At 26.6% G+C, this 16947-nt stretch overlaps 2 protein-coding genes across 3 annotated transcripts in view; one reads left to right on the top strand and one right to left on the bottom strand.

Annotated features, from left to right (window-relative positions):
• LOC136978726 (protein lifeguard 1-like) overlaps positions 1 to 16947 on the top strand; it is a 351072-nt gene that overhangs the window by 32622 nt on the left and 301503 nt on the right. The gene's annotated exons all lie outside the window — the stretch shown is intronic.
• The window catches only part of LOC136978714 (semaphorin 5c-like), a 138595-nt gene that overhangs the window by 81939 nt on the left and 39709 nt on the right, over positions 1 to 16947 (bottom strand). The window contains exon 1 of one of the 2 annotated variants that reach the window (XM_067274497.1): positions 2047 to 2163. The exons of the other annotated variant lie outside the window; for it this stretch is intronic. The gene's annotated coding sequence lies outside the window, so the exon portion shown is untranslated. Of the gene's footprint in view, positions 1 to 2046; positions 2164 to 16947 lie in introns of those variants that run through there. 2 annotated transcript variants of the gene reach the window in all.

Raw genomic sequence — 16947 nt, 5'->3', positions numbered from 1 at the left:
ACGCTTGAGCGGAAAAGCATTGATCAATTTTCTGATCTCGAATGGCAAATTGTAAATTGTTTTGCACTTTTGAACTGGCTTCAGCTTTTTAAATCTTCTTACCACAGCACTGCTATTACGAAAGCCTAAAGCAACGTTTTGAATGCGTGCACAAATAAAAACTTGAATATTTTAATAATATTTCCCATCCGTTTACATTCAGCGTTCTCGTTCTCGATTTTAACGAAAGGAGGTTTTAAAGTCCACTCACCTGCAGCTGAACCCCCGTCGAGTCACCCATGGACGTTACGCAATATCTTATGAATCGCAGATTCTCGCCTTTCTGTGCACTTAACAACACAAAGTTATGTACAATTTACAACTTAACAAAGTACAGTGTCGTATCAGTCAACTTCTGTCATTCCAACCTGGTTATTTTAATCCGGACGGGCATTAATTTCAACAGAAGTTTGTCTTTTTCCTTCCTGGTTCTTATCAGATAGCAAAGCACCACCCTCCCCTCCACAGTAGAATGGGTGTCAGGTCACAGCTTTGTAAATACAAGAGAAAGTTGGCGAGACAGGTAGAGAACAAGTCTCCCATCTGGGCTGGCCGTAAACAAAGCAAACCTTCTGATAGTCGTAAACCTATTTGCACCGAATTTGAATACATTGACTCTTTCATAAACTCATTAACTGTTAATTAACTCTTGTTAATCTCAATTTTTTAGCTTTAATATGAATGTGAATTATTAATAATCTTTGTGCTGATTTATACTGATAGTCACGACGTTCTTAATTACAATTATCCTACCATTACTTTCTCAAATGCGGCTAACCAGTCTTAATTTTTTTTTTTTTTTTTTTTAAACAGCAGTTAAATAGACTAAATAATTACATTCACCCTCAACGTGAAATGAAATAATTAAATTTAATATTTGTTAACTTATACATTTATATTCTTAAACTCGTTAAATAAATTTTTAATTAGCAATTCACGCTTTAATTAACTAAATTTAATTTAATTAATGTGAATTTTTATCCAAAAAACACGCCCTAATTATAAAGAGCCGAATGCGAAAGGTGCTGTACATTAATGTTAATACTTTAAAGGTTCTTTTAACATTAATGCGAAATGACTTAACATTAAATTTAATACTATAAGTTTTCAAAAAATACTTTAAAGACGACTGTTAAAAATGTAATAACTTTGTATCAGATTTTACCTATAATTGCATTATATAATACTTACATTTCCATAAATAAATCTGGCATTAAGACAAACCATTTCACTAAATCAATGAAATTTACGTTACTGTATTAAATATCACGAAGGTAATTCGTATCAGTTTTTCGTATTAGAGATTCGATTCATCAAGGGGTAGTTAAAAAGATACATTCCTTTAAATGAGGTACCGATGTTGATTCGAAACTATGTAAATACTAATCATATAGAAGATATGGGGAAAACTAATCGGATACCAGTAATAACAACCTGTCAGTGGGAAAGAGAAAGCGTATCTATCAGTTATACGACAATACTACTCCGGAGATCTGTTTTTCTTATACTATTGCTCACGTGTCTCTAATTGGCAAAAGTAATTATTTCCACAATAGACCATTATAAATTCACCAAGCTAATGGCGGTTCTGAATATCTTTCTCCTACCCGAGGGCAATAATAGCAAAATGGTGAGTCCTATACGCTAGAAGCTTGAGATGATTTACTACCTTTGCCGGTTACAAACCGAAAGAATAATTTTATCTTTTATCTAGTCGAAACTTAATTGTTAGTACTAAAACTTGTGATTTATATCAAAGGCTAATTATTCTAAATACGATTATACGCTTATTCGAAATAAGTAAATCCATAAATGTCCATAAAATCTTTGCCAGGAAAATAAACGGAGTTTAAAGTTGCGGTATCAAAAATTTTAAATACGAACGAGTCGTAATTATCCATTTGCACTATTATAATTTATGTTACTTATGACAGAATATGATAAGCCTTTCGTATTTATATAATTCCTAAAAGATTCGGTATTGTGGGATGACTAAAAGACGCTTACCTTCCGAGATCAGACAGTTAATGCTTCTATTCCAACACGTTATCAACCAGTGAGGACGTGTGAATGTCAGGCGACTCGGGCCAGGGGGTGACCCCGATTGCTTTCTCTCAGACGGCTGTGCTCAAGTTGCCAGAAGACGGAACGAGTCACCCCACCTTCTCTCCGTCTCTCGTTGCCAGCACGAAGGCGCTTATAACCACAACGATAATGCTACGGGCTCGAATGGCGTCCTATTCCTTAACGATACTTCTAACACAATTATTTGAGGGACGAAAACTAACAAAGCTAATTGAAGAATCTTTTATGCAGGATGTGCAATTAGAATTTACTGTACAAACTAAAGGACGATTGGCTTTAATAAGCCCTTTGAACAGAAAACACGTTCGTCGAGGGAGACTAAAATCGGCAATAATTCCACAGGTGGTTAGTCGCCTATTCGTCTATCCTCGACCACTTTTTTACATCATTAAAATGCTTTTCGCTTATCTGAAACGTTTAATACTTTTTTAATAAGAAAAAAAATCTATCATACGTACACAAATTATATTAATATAGATAAATTTAATATTTAAATGACATCTAGAAATGATTATTTTAAGCCCTGTAAAGTTTATGTACGATATATATCAACCTACTTAAACGTTTGAGTAAAACTAAGTTCCTTTCAATATATTTTAATTCGGCAGACCATACTAGCGAAGGTCAGCGATAAATCTGCCAATAAAGTTAAATGGAACACAATGAAATGCAATTTCCTGTTCGAGTTGAGATCATCCACAAACAAGGCAATCACTCTGTTCAAATGCCAGAAATATCATCAATGCAATTCTTAAATTTCATCGATTCCGACGAACAATGGGTCTTTATTCTTGTGATGTTAATGGACACATGCGATCCGACCAATCACATGTTTAACATTTTTTATCTTATAAATATATTTTTTACCTTATGTTATATGAAAATAGCCTTCATTAATCTTGGGTCACTCTTTTTAATCCAGCCAAACAACATATTCTTGCTTCGGGTCGCTGACCATTATTCGATGTTATACGTTTCTGGCGTTCTAAAAAATGTTCCATGGGTGCAATTTATGCATACATTTATCAATTACGTATTAAAATTAAATTGATCAAGTGGCAATCTCGAAAATATCTCTAATTTACGAAACATTTTGTTAAATTTTTCTTTGCATCTCTATATTACAATCGTGTTTAAATTTTATAGTAGAAAAATCTTTATAAATTTAAAATTTCCATTGATTACATAAAATTTACAGCATTGACTAATCGTAAATTAAGAAGGGTTGTAAATTTATAGCTAGTGGGGTGTTAACACCAAGAGAAACCCACCCAGTTTTCTTAACATAATTTTACCTGATTTGTTTTTATAATTATTTAAACATCAAGAAACTCGTTTCTAGTTAAAAATTTCGGTTCTAGACCACATCCACATTCATCAACATACATTTGCAAAACTAACATCCATAATTTGAAGGTAATGCATTGTACTCTTAGGTAATAAAGGCTTGAGTCAAGGTAAGCTTGTCTTTGATGGATTGGATAATTGAGTCGGCATAACCAGAAAGGATTTTATTACGGATATTATATAATTTAAAATTTATCCATTAATTTATTTACGAACGATTTTATGCCACTAAGCATATTTTCTATGCATTGCTAGATATAACTTTATTTTGATTTGAAATACTATTTCAAAAAAAAACAAAATATGCTGTTAATAATGATTAAATTACCTTTTATATTAAGAAGAAATTTAATCATTATTAAGAATTTTCATAATAATTTTAAAAGCAATTTTATAAATACTTAAATATAGATATGAAAAAGGAAAGTTAAAGTTAAATACATTGATTAATCAACATTCAATTTTTATTTATTTCTTTATTTTATATAACAAAGAAGAGAGAATTAAATTGGAAAACTTTAACTTTTTTAACTTAAATTATTTTTAAAAACATTTTCTAAAGGAAGGATCAATCAAATCTATTTACTCACAATCAATAATTTTCACATTTATCATCAATGATTTTTCAATATATATTCCTAGTAATTAATCTTAAAACAGAATAATTTATAACTGTTTAAAAATTCTATGAACTATTAATAATATAAAGAATCGATCATTTAACAATAAATTATTTTTTACTTTAATAATTTTATTTGAAACCGAAATTTTCAAATAACAAATAAATCTATTACATCAAACATCACAATAGTTTTGTCATAGCTCGTGCTCCAGGGGAAATTGTAAGATGCACACCTTGGGGAAAAAACCACACACACAATAACAGGATACGAGATCTTTAAAGAACATTTTAAAGCATTTTATTGATGGCTAAGAGGCAAGAAAGATAAAGATCACCTTTTAGTGTTTACCAGTATTCTTACAAGACACTAAATTTAGCTGCAATTTTTGAATTTTAGAAACTATAAATATTATTAAAGTGTAATAAATCCTGTGTAAAATTAACCCTCTTTTTGTATGATATTTGTTGTTTGTAGCATATTTATTGTTGTTATTTTTAATTTACACGTTCTATTATTGTTTTTCTTTGTATTTGATACTATTTATTTATTTATTTATTTATTACACATTAATTTTATATTTGACGCAGTGTAACTTTTGATTTTTCATATTAAAATCTCGACTATTCATCTACTTAGCCTTTAATGAATCCATTATCTTTAGTCGACAAATCAATCAATCAACCGAATCAACTGATTAAAATGATTACAGTGTATACAATTTAAGAATGCTCTCTATTTTGTTTCTTCTGTTATAGGGGAAAAACATATTTATGTAAATTACATTAGACAGTGTGCGTAGTTGACTCGATTCATTACATTTATTTTACTGTATATATAATGAACATCAACGGACAAAACGACAAGAAAATGTTTTGAAGTAGCAACTTCTGAACAACTTCTGGATATTACGGTTATTATTAAGACATATAATAATTTAATTATGACGTATTACATGATGCATCTTAATTTGATGTGAATGAAGGATAGTTGCACAATATTCGTTTCGTTTTCTTATTTATACTATTATATTGGCAAGGAGAAAAATAAATATTTTTGGTTGTCGCTCTGAGTTTTTACACCCCAGGCGGTGTTTCTGATGTTACCTAGTTTTTTTTTTACATTTTTCCTGCTCTGTAGGCATTAAGAAGATCTCCTTTTAGCAAGCCCATTACGAGTACGGTCAGGCCCACAATGGGGCAGCCGAGTGACGAGAGACGGGTCTCCACATATCCGGACAGACCACCCCAAAAAATTCCTATGGTTTTTCATGCATCCGAATTTGATCCTGAGTCCCCAGAGCGATTGAACAGCTCGACCATCTAGCGTACCCAGATACCAATTACAAGTATTGGACCGGCCTTGCTAACCATTTATTTTAGTTTTAAGAATTTAACAAAATTAAAAAAAAAAAAAATACATTTTAAACGAAATGGCTCTACAGATTTTTTTCGAGGGAAAAAAATAATACAAATTTTGTAAACTGTTTTAAAAGTCCCTTTTAAAAGTAAATTAAGTAGAGTTAAATTTAAAAGTAACTTTTAATTCTAATTTTTTTTAGTAACAATATCAGTAATATGTTGAGATAGAAGCATAGAACATTCTTCATATATATTAATAAAGTAATTTGAAAGAATATAATTTTTTTATCTACGTTTAATTAATTGAAATATGTAATTCTAGACTTAATAAATTTCATCCAGTTTTATTTTCGATGTATGTTGATAAGTATTGAATTATGTTTGTACGTTTTTACAAGATATAAATATTAATTTATAATTTATTTATTTTTTTTACTCTTCGTGTCTATACAAGAAACAATTCTACAAATCTCAAGGAATCGGTAGTCAAATTAATTAAAAAAAAAACTAAAGTCTATCCAATCCAAATAAAAAATTTATCAAAATAATAATCATTATAATGATTCTGTAATTATGATAATTTAGAGAAGCATTTCTTAGTCTTCTTAGCCTCAGGAAACCTTTTTTTAAAACTTTCTTTCAATAAACTTTATTATTATTATTTTTTAATATAAAGAACTTCGATCTGTAATAAATTGGTCGGTACAATTTTATTTTTGTCTTATTATTTTAGAATGTTTAAGTGATAATTTTCTATTTCAAAACACAGTTTAAACAAGAAGTGAATTTTGTAAGCAGCCATTACTGTAAAATAATAATCTTTCAAGTTATAAAATGTTTAAAAATAAAAAAATAAAACTATAAATTAAAACTTTTATTTAATATATATTATAGATTTATACAAGTCTATTTTATCTAAACATTTTAGAAATAATTTATAAACTGATTTAGCTTTATAAAGAATGTTTTTATAATTTAGGTGTTCTTGAAACCGTGTTTTCTTATATGTTGAGCATCAAACACAAGACCGTGTTATTTATTAAACACTTGGCACTTTTCCACTTCTATTAGTTGATGTCCACTTTTCCACTGTCTCTAGAAGAATGTTTTTATTAGTAACTAGTGCAATTTTTTTTAAAGTTACAATAAATAATTGTTTAATTTAATTTTTATTAATGGAGTAATTACTAAAATTTATCCGAAATGTATTAATAAATTTAGTAACTTTAACTTAGCCATTTCAATTTGATTTATTAAATTGAAAAAAATGAGCGAAGTCCTCATTTTAGTCTAATTTATATTTTATTTATTTATGTTTTTTTTTCCTTTGCTACTGACAATTACATGAGGATATATTTGATTATATTTTACTTAATTTTTTGAAAGAAATTGCATTGTTTTAATATTTTCACAATGCATTTTTTTTTAGTAGCTATGTTATATACATTAAGGAAAGAAATTTTAGGTCACCCTATAAATTTGTCTTATTTTGTTCCATTTACTCACAGCAAATGAGTCTCATCGAATGTTTTCTTTCAGTTTATAAGCTTCCATTTTTTCCACATCCAAAGTTCTTTACAAATTACGTTATAATTCTTAAAATGTTTTTTCTATCAACAAAAATTTTTACGGTATTTAATTAGAGCGTAGTATATAATAATAAGATTAACTCCGACATTATATATATATATATATATATATATATATTTTTTTTCTTTTTATAATTTAGAATAAATAACAATGCTCTCATCTACATTAATCAGGTTATATGTTACATAACTTTTATAAAGTAAAAGAAATTAGATTGATGACTATTATGATAAATTATTTTCTCCTTCAGTTCTATAGAAAAATTTTGACAGTAAATAGAAATAGAATATTTTTATTGTGAAATGTTCGTTAATTAAACTTAAAATTCATTTAAAAAAAGCAATAGTTTAATGCATATTAATGTATTAGAAATGTCAATTATATCATTTAAATGACTTTAAAGGCGGTTTAAAAACTCAATTATAATTTTTTAAAAAGAAAGAAAATATTGACATCAATCTAACGGGAATTTTAAAGAGATTTTAAAATAATCATTTCAAATCCATATGTTTTAATGTTACAAAATAATTATATCTAAACTATAAGGAATAACTCAATCATGTATAGCTTCTATTGTAAGGCCATTTGTGACACAAATAACGATTTTAAGTAAGTCGTAAAAACAACATCCTTGCCGCTCTCATTGGTCCATTACAGGGGGTACAGCAGTTGTTCTAGTTCTTTCTCCGAGCAATAAAAATCCAGGTGAGTGATTCAAGCACAACTAAGTGATTACAATGTTGATTTTTAAAAGAAACGCCTTATCTGTTGTATTGAGAACCACTCAAATATATGACGGTGGTAAAACCGGACTGATCTTTAAAATGGATAATTTTCGTCCAAGAAATTCACATAATTTAATGTTGTTGATGTAAAATTGAATTAAGTTTATAACCATTTGTTTTCCTCTCGGAATATAAGTATGATACTGGCATAATTTCTGTATTTTCAAAGATTTCAATTAAGCCATTAAAAAATACTATAAAACATTACTATTATTATTTTTTTATTATCAAAATATTTTCAGAGAAATAATTTCTTTTATGTATTAATTATATTTCGGCAATCGGTTTGATGTATAAAATTAATACAGTATATAAACAAAAGTAAGTATTTTAAAATTAAAATTGATTTTGGACATTTAATTACATATCATTAATTAATTCCATGTAGTAGGTTGCAACATTATGCGTTGAAATAAATAAATAAACATGAAATACATTTATCTCATAGATATAACACATAAGTTGTATTCACTATATCTATTTAATGTTATTAAAAATATTAACTTTTAATGTTATCAATTAACAAGACAGTAATTATTATAGTTAAGTAAACTATTTAAAAGTTCACAGATTTATTAATAAAAAAAATTCTACAAAAGTTTATATATTTAACTCTGTAAAATATATTTTATATATTAAAATTATATATCCTTTCATAGATCATTATATACTTAATATATATATTTATTATGTATAATAATAATAATAATAATAATTAATATATTAATATATTACAGTATACAGTATATACACAGTATATATTTAAATTAAAAACTAAATTGTTCTTTAGAATTAAGAAATTTAAGAAAATTATTTTATAATTTAATTATTTTTATCGTTCTGTGATATGCAGTGCGAGCTAAAAAAGCTGTAGCTTAGTTAATGTCTCAAGTTATGCCTTTATTTTTACATGCATCATTATTTGATAGAGAAATAGCCTTTTATATGTTATAACTAAGGGTTACAACAAGTCTAGGTTTAGCTCTGGTTATATAGACTAAAAGCTCATTTTAAACTTGTTTTTAATTGTATTATAGTTCATAAATTACTGAATTTTAGTTAAATAAAACATTTAAATATTTATCCACAACTAAATTATATTAAATTGAAAACAAAAGCGCGTTAAATATTCCAAACTAATTCCCTACTTTTTATAAGCGTATGCTATATACGAATTTTGTAACTACCGAAAAATACTGTGGGCTAATTAATATGATTAAAACTTGATCATGTGATTAATACAAATAAAAAGCATTTTTTTAAACATTGAATAATTTAGAGATTTTTTTTTCCAGAAATCCATAGAAAATACAGAAAGACAACATTGCTTTCCTCCAATATAAGAAAAACATTATTCTAATAAAACGTTCGAAGAAAGTGAATATTAGATCCAATAATATATTCAATGCAATATTTTTCAAATGTAAATTCAGTTTTTAAAATAATTATAGAGACATTTTATTCTCAGAAAAGAAATTTATAAGCTCAGGAAAGAGAATTTTAGAAAATTATAATTTGATAATTTCAAGTGTGCTTACTTAACAATGGTTTTCGAGATAGAAAATATATTAAAATTCTACAAGAAAATACATTCTCGGTAATCAAATATACTGGACTGTAAAGACAACGAGATTTTTATTGAGTGATGATAATCAGCTTAGAAACAAAAAAATAACCGTTTTAAAAGTGGAATATTTATCTACTTAGTTAATCTAATAAAATTAGGTTTTTTAAAAAAGCTTTACTGCGGTAGATAACTTGTCTGTCATCTCCCATAAGGACTCTTCAAAAACTTGATTTCACTTTCAAAGCTTTAAATAAGGATGGGTGTAGACTGAAAAGGAACTGTTCCCATTGTTGCCATTCAGTCTACGTATACCGCGCCCTTCGTTTAAAGCGAGAAGAGGCAGATCTATACTATGCTCATTCAAATCATGAAGAGGCACATAAGAGGATTCTTTGACGACAGATTGAAAATACTTATATAAAAAAAAAATTCCCAGGAAAGTCTATTCGATCATTTTACGGCATGTCTTCAGCGATTTCTCTATGCATACAAACTAAGTTCGACGATATCGAATGATTTTAATAGGCAATAGTAAATTATATATTATTTATAACAAAATTTCACTCGTGAATAATAATTAATTTTGAGAAATAATTACTAATACCATTAGAAGAACAGTTTAGTTTATACACGCATGTACAAATCTCTATTAATAACATCATCTTTTTGTATCAAATAGTTAAGCTGAATTATTTTCGATGTACTTATTTACTAGTGTATATTTTCTCTACTGCTGCATAATTTAATCAAAAATGTTTAAATTAAATGCCAAATTTTAGAGGATTTGTTTTAAAATTAGAGTTTGAAGAGCTGTCCTAAAAATCCACAATTTTATTACAGTTATAAAAATGTCGAAAGCTTGTACGAATAGTTATATTACACTCATATTTATTTTTTATAGAATATAAATAACGTTAGAACATTTCGTAATCCGAAGCATTTATTATCAAAACTTTTTGCATAATTACAGTCTGTAGATAACTTTCTCGATTGTAATTATAAAGCTTTTTTTTTTTTAACGCTCTGACGAACCTTGAGTGAAACAAGCGAAAATACTTGTTAAATATTTGAATTGTGTATCGTCGGTTATGTGCAATATATAAAACTTATCTAGTCCCAACGAGTTTTAGCACTATTATACTTAACAATTCAGAAAAAAAATTAACGTGGTCATTTTATGGGCTACATCTTGAAAACAATATCAATGTACAGTATGTTTATGGTACTCGACAGATCACGCAATGCATTCTTTTTTGTAGAATGAAGCTTTGATTAAGCTTCATTTCACAAAAATAGATTACGAGTATATGGATCTTTAGATAGATCTTTTCAGTTTTTTTAAAAATAATCTTTTATAATTATATAATATAATATAGATCTTTTATAATTTGAGAAATAAATTTTTATAGAAAATCATTAGCTCACAAACTTAAGATATTTTACATTAATTCTCTGCATTGTGGATCAAATATATTCGAGAGTTGAAATATTTTTTGGATCGTACTCATATTATAGTTATGCTTTTTATGGAGTGGTATTCCTTAGAGGAAGAGGTTATGAACAAAAGAAACATGGCCGTTAAAAGATTAAAATGTCTTTGTCTTCCGGTTTTTGGCATTAGAATACTAATAGGTGAGAAGTTTAAAGATGGACTATGTCTCCAGTCTGAAGTTTTCTTTTATCTGGAGTCTTACGGTATAAGTTAGATAAATATTTCTGTTTAACTTATATTCTTTTTGAATGCTTGCGAAAATTTAATAAATAATTTCTAGTTTGTTGGAAATAATTTTTAAAAGAGAAATCACAATATATTTCTAATAATTGATTTTTATGTTTGTAAATTTCTAAATTTAGGCTGAAAATTTAATTGTATAAACTTGATTTGTTAGGTTGTTTCTTCTTGTATAAATGTTATTTGCGTAAAGTATACATATTCTTTACGTTGTGGATTAATTTCCAAAACCTTAGTCATTATCTTTCGTTGGACAGCAGTTTGAAAAAATTGCAGAATATGAATTCCCACTGTCGTCTATCCGTCCGTCTTTCTTTAATCTCAGGAACAGCATTAGGTAGATGAAAAACAAGATAAGATATGGAGACCTTAGGAACAGAAGGTCCCGATTAACTATATGCAGATTTCTAACACAAAACGGGAGTGACGTTATTAGGTTATTGCAATTCAAAATTTTCCATGAAAGGAGTTAGATAGATGACTGGCACGACTCTATTGTTAAAGGAAAAAGTATGATGTACAGGGGAAAGCCACTATTGATTTGAGATGGACAGCATATATTTTAAGTTAAATAAATTAAAAATATGATTAAAAATTTCAGCCTGGCATTGTGACGATGTTACAATAAATATTTGCTCGTTTTATCTTATGTCATTATATGCAAATATTATTCGGCTATTTGGCAATTTTATCTAATCCCGGCTAACGTTTTAAATGTATTTTGTACATAGTATTATTGTTGAAGAAATAATTATTATTATATGGTCAAACATTTCAATCGCTTAAAAACTGTTATAGTGGATGTCTTAATTCTAACTTCAAATTTATTTAGATATTTAACTATGTTATTTATTTGTGATAATTGCTGTAAATTAGAAATTTAAGTAAATCAATCAATCAATCAATCAATCAATCAATCTACTTGTATAAAATTGATTGATTACATAAGTGTTTTTTAATGAAATTTTACATTTCAAAAAATGTTGAATCTATGCTAAGTATATAAAATTTAATAACAATATAACAGTTATTATTATAGAATATGTTAACATAATGCAATATAGATTTTAGTGATGAAACATTAAATAAATTTCATTTTACGACGCTAATTAATATCGATATTCGTTGAATTGCATTAAAATTTTAAAGATAAAATAGTAATTCAAGCAGCATGTGATATTAAAAGTTTTTAAAGCATTATTTATTATTTTGATTTCTATTGGAATAAAGATATTAAAACATCGTGAATATAGAACCATAAGCGACTAACTTTAAATTTTGCATTTTTCAATGATACGGATTCCTATTATATTCAACACGTTCTTTTGGGAACCGTAAGCAGATATGTAAAATTTTATATTGATATATAATATAGCAAATTTTTGGTGGGCACTCGAAGATTGGAGTAATCTTCAAATCCTGTTTTCTGAAAATTACGTTTTAATAGTTAGCAGCATAGGGTTCAATACCCACGATATAATTCATTTACAATAATTGTGTTAGATTTAATCTAATTTATAATTAATAGATGAAGCTATCCCACAAAGCTTCTGAGCAGAAACTGTAAAGGCATCTCTAGTCATTTGTTATAACCGATCGAAAACTTTCTAGCACAGATGCCTTTAAACACTATATACGAATTTTATTAATACACACACATACACACATACACACACACACACACACACACACACATATATATATATATATATATATATATATATATATATATATATATATATATATATATAATGGGGGTACAATAAACAGATTTATTAAAGACATTTTTAAAAAATATTAAAACTGGAGCAATAAAACATCGAAAGCTTCTTGTGGCACATTGAAATATATTATTCATAAAAACTAGATATCAGCAAGACTAAAAGATTGAAATTAAAATTATATAGAATATTGGGTTACGCTAACGAATTATGATTAGTTAAACGTTTCGGTTAATGTTACCTATGGTTCCAAAATGGCGGCTCGTCTCTGATTCCAGCAAACAGAAGAAAGAAAACAGTGGGGACGCACGTTCTAACCTAGCCTATTCTAATAATTTTGTTAGTAATAATTATGGTAATTTATTAGAATAGGTTAAGTTAGGTTAGAACGTGCGTCCCCACTGTTTTCTTTCTTCTATTTGCTGGAATCAGAGACGAGCCGCCACTTTGGAACCATAGGTAACATTAACCAACATTTCTAATCTTGAAAGATGCATGACAAATTTTAGAAGATACAAACTGGGCTATTAAACATTTTCTAGTTCGAACAACTTTTTACCAATAGGTACAGAAATGAAGAGAAAGAAGAACGTTACTCATTTTTTAAGACGCTAAAATATAATCTTTTAGAAAATAATCTAATAAAGAATGCAAAGTATATTCAGAATATGGATGAATCTCGATTTTAATTAGTAAATAGCCTATATCTGAAAATGTAATTGTACCTAAGAGAGATATAGAAGTTCATGCCATTATCTCAGTGGAGAAAATGGAAAACAATAGAAACAGCTTGTCAAAGTGCAGAAATTTATCGTTTCCGTACGTATTTTTATAAGATTCGAAAACGAACTTAGAGTTTTTTTTTATTATCTGGCTCTAAATGTTTTATGAATTAAGAAATATCATTTATATTCAAAATCGATTTATTTCATGTAATTATTTAGGAGAAACATTACTCTTTCAACATTACTCATTCAATGCTAAAGATATTATAGATCCAATTGGGCAGTATGGAAGTTTCATGAAAAAAATGATATAAAACTATGCTTCAGTAATACTATGCTAATTACTTAATCCCGACTTTCTAGATTCTTGTCAATTGCCTTTTAAGAAGCTGCTTAAAGTTAAATAGAAGTGAATTGTTCCAATTCTATCCAACTTTAAAACATTTTATGAATATATTTTGGAGAACTATTGCTTGGAGATTGAATATTGTTGCAGAATATTTTAATAGTTTAGACTTATTGTCGCTTTCTTCCTGTTGTTTGCAAGGACCCTTGAAGAAATAATTAGCCTCAAGCATGAGATTCTTGTTTAGTAACACTACTTAAATAAAAAATCTCGTGCTTAAATCCCATATTGTAGCATATTATTTTCTCGAAAACAACAAGAAGAAAATGAAAATAAGCCCAAACTGTTTAATTCTTTGCAATAAAGCTTAAGATTAAGATAACTACAATATGCCGATGTGCTGGTCTTAAATGTGTACACGTCGTGTGACGCTATTCGTTTCGTTATAATTTTAAATTTCTTGCAAAAATATCGGAAATTTCAAGCAGATTATAACAGTTTAAACATATATTATAATTTTCTAATGTACAATACAGTATACTCTACTTTGTAATAAACACGAAACTATATTCCTTCGCGTATGTAGACTAATAAACATTGGGTTTTTATTCCGGAAAAACTGTAAGTAATAATAAATCTATACAATCTACATAAATGATAAGGGCATGTCTTCAACTTTCTGAAACAACATGTAAAACATCTTTTATACATGCAAATTTAGAAGAAATTTTAAAAGAAAAATAATTGAAAAATTTTCATTAAAGAGATTCAATAAAATAAGCTTTTCAGGAAGAAAAAAATTGAAACTTAGCATTTGAAAACAGGAATAATTTCTGGTGAAAATATTAATACTGTAATAAAATAGAAAAATTGTTCCTAATTTCAAATATAAAGTTTCAATTAAAATTTCAAAATTAGACAAAAATAATACGCTGAATATATTGAAAAAATTGACAGTAATAGGTATCTAAATTGATGAAAAAAATTATTTTACAAAATCAAGATTAGATTAGCGTTAATGTAAATGCAGCTTCTTGAATGATGTATTACGCTATTTCATGTAATGATTATTGAAAGAAGTAAGGAGAAAAACAAAGAAATTAAGACGTGTATATTTGCCATCTCTATTGCCTAAATTCATCAGAAATTGTCAACAGTATTTAAAGAAAAAACTATTTTAAAAAATTTGATAAATGAAAATTTAATTTGTTTATAATTACATATTTTACTGTAGAATAACACTTTTTATTTTACAAAAATTTCTATTTATCCTATATGATCATTTAATTTTTAAATTATAAATAAGAATAATTAAATATATTTTATTTACATTTAGTTTTAATTATTATTAAATAAATATTAGAATATTTTGAAAGATATTCCTTTAAATTAAAGATTAATTAATTATTTCAAAGTTTAAAAGCATGAAAATTGTATTCTATCTTTAATTTCAAAGGAAATATTTCAGTTAATTCTTAAATAATAATAACGAATAGTTGCTACATGAATTAAAGAAATAAATTTATTTGAAAGCATTATAAATTTTCACTAAAAATTTAACATTATATATATATATATATTACCTAATTTAATTGCTGGAAAATGGAATTTATATGTAATTCTTGGAATAACAAGTTTTCAAAGTAAAATTTAATATATTTTTTTTTTCCTAATCAAAAACTTGAATACACGTCTGTTGCATATATATTGCTAATTTTAAATGCTTTCTTTAAACTATATCTTTACTTTCAATAGGCCTATATTAGATAATTTACGGTGGAAAATTCCTTCATATCTTATCTAAATAAAAATATAGACTATATAATGTACGTAATATATGTTATTTATATACGAACATCTGCATGTATATGTTCTAATCTTTTATATTTAATATCAGACTATAAACTTGTGGCTTATTCACTAATCAAATCTACTTTATGTTTGTTTATCTTTCTCTTTGACATTTATTAGCTTAAAAATTACACATTTATTTTTATAAAATTTTAATGGCATAAAAAGAAATTTTACGATATAAAATATTTTAATCATAAATTCCTTCGCATGTAACATATTAAAATTTTGAATTATTTACATTATTAGTAGCAGATATTTCGAGTCATTTTTATTTTTTGATATTATTAATACATATATATATTTTTTTTTACTCTCAATTTTTAAATGATCTCTTGATTTGTTATATAAAATGATTATAGATTTCGTTTCGTTGCATCTTTTTGCTAAAGGGAAGGGTGGAACAAACCAAATAAATAGAAGATTGCGTGTCTACTGGTCTTGACAAACGAATAGAAAATTCCCAAGGAATAATTAAATAAAACCATAAATCATCAGCGATTCTAAAAAAGTTTTTTTTATATATTAAGAAAACTCCCTTATATTATTTTACTCCATTATTTAATGAATTTTATTTTATTTTTATTCATATTTGATATCTTTACAATACCTGCTTCTTAATATTAATTAAAATTATAAGAATTTTAATTTATTTTATAACATAGTTACACATCATAAATCAATAATATCCGCCTAAACTTCCTATTTAGAAAAATGCACATATTGTTATTAATTCTTTTTAACTTACAATATTCTTATTAATTAAGCTTTCTTGTATGGTTTGAGTATTCTTTAATAGAAAGCAGGAAGAAATATTAATATATTTAGTACACTTTTGAAGTGGTGTAGATAAAAGTTTAGCATTCACAAATCGCCAATAGACGTGATATGAATGAAGATAGTGTTTTTGATAATGTTTTTGACACTCGGGTTCATGTTACAATCTACATTTGCCTATGACAGATTTTCTGTTAAAATGCTGTTTAAAAATAACAATAGATTTAGTCTAAGCTGTCACTAAAATGAAAATTATTTATTGAGATACACCCATTTGGTATAGAAAAATAGACAGGTTTTAGATATATTTTGGACATTAAATTTGCACGATTTGCCTGCAGCGTGGTTTCAGTTATGCAACTTGAAAATGATTTCATGCGGTTTGTATTGTCAGTTATTAA

This window comes from Centruroides vittatus, unplaced genomic scaffold (genome assembly GCF_030686945.1).
Source record: "Centruroides vittatus isolate TY-2023 unplaced genomic scaffold, ASM3068694v2 contig_549, whole genome shotgun sequence".
Taxonomy (NCBI): domain Eukaryota; kingdom Metazoa; phylum Arthropoda; class Arachnida; order Scorpiones; family Buthidae; genus Centruroides; species Centruroides vittatus.
This window is presented reverse-complemented; position numbering and strand designations above follow the sequence as displayed.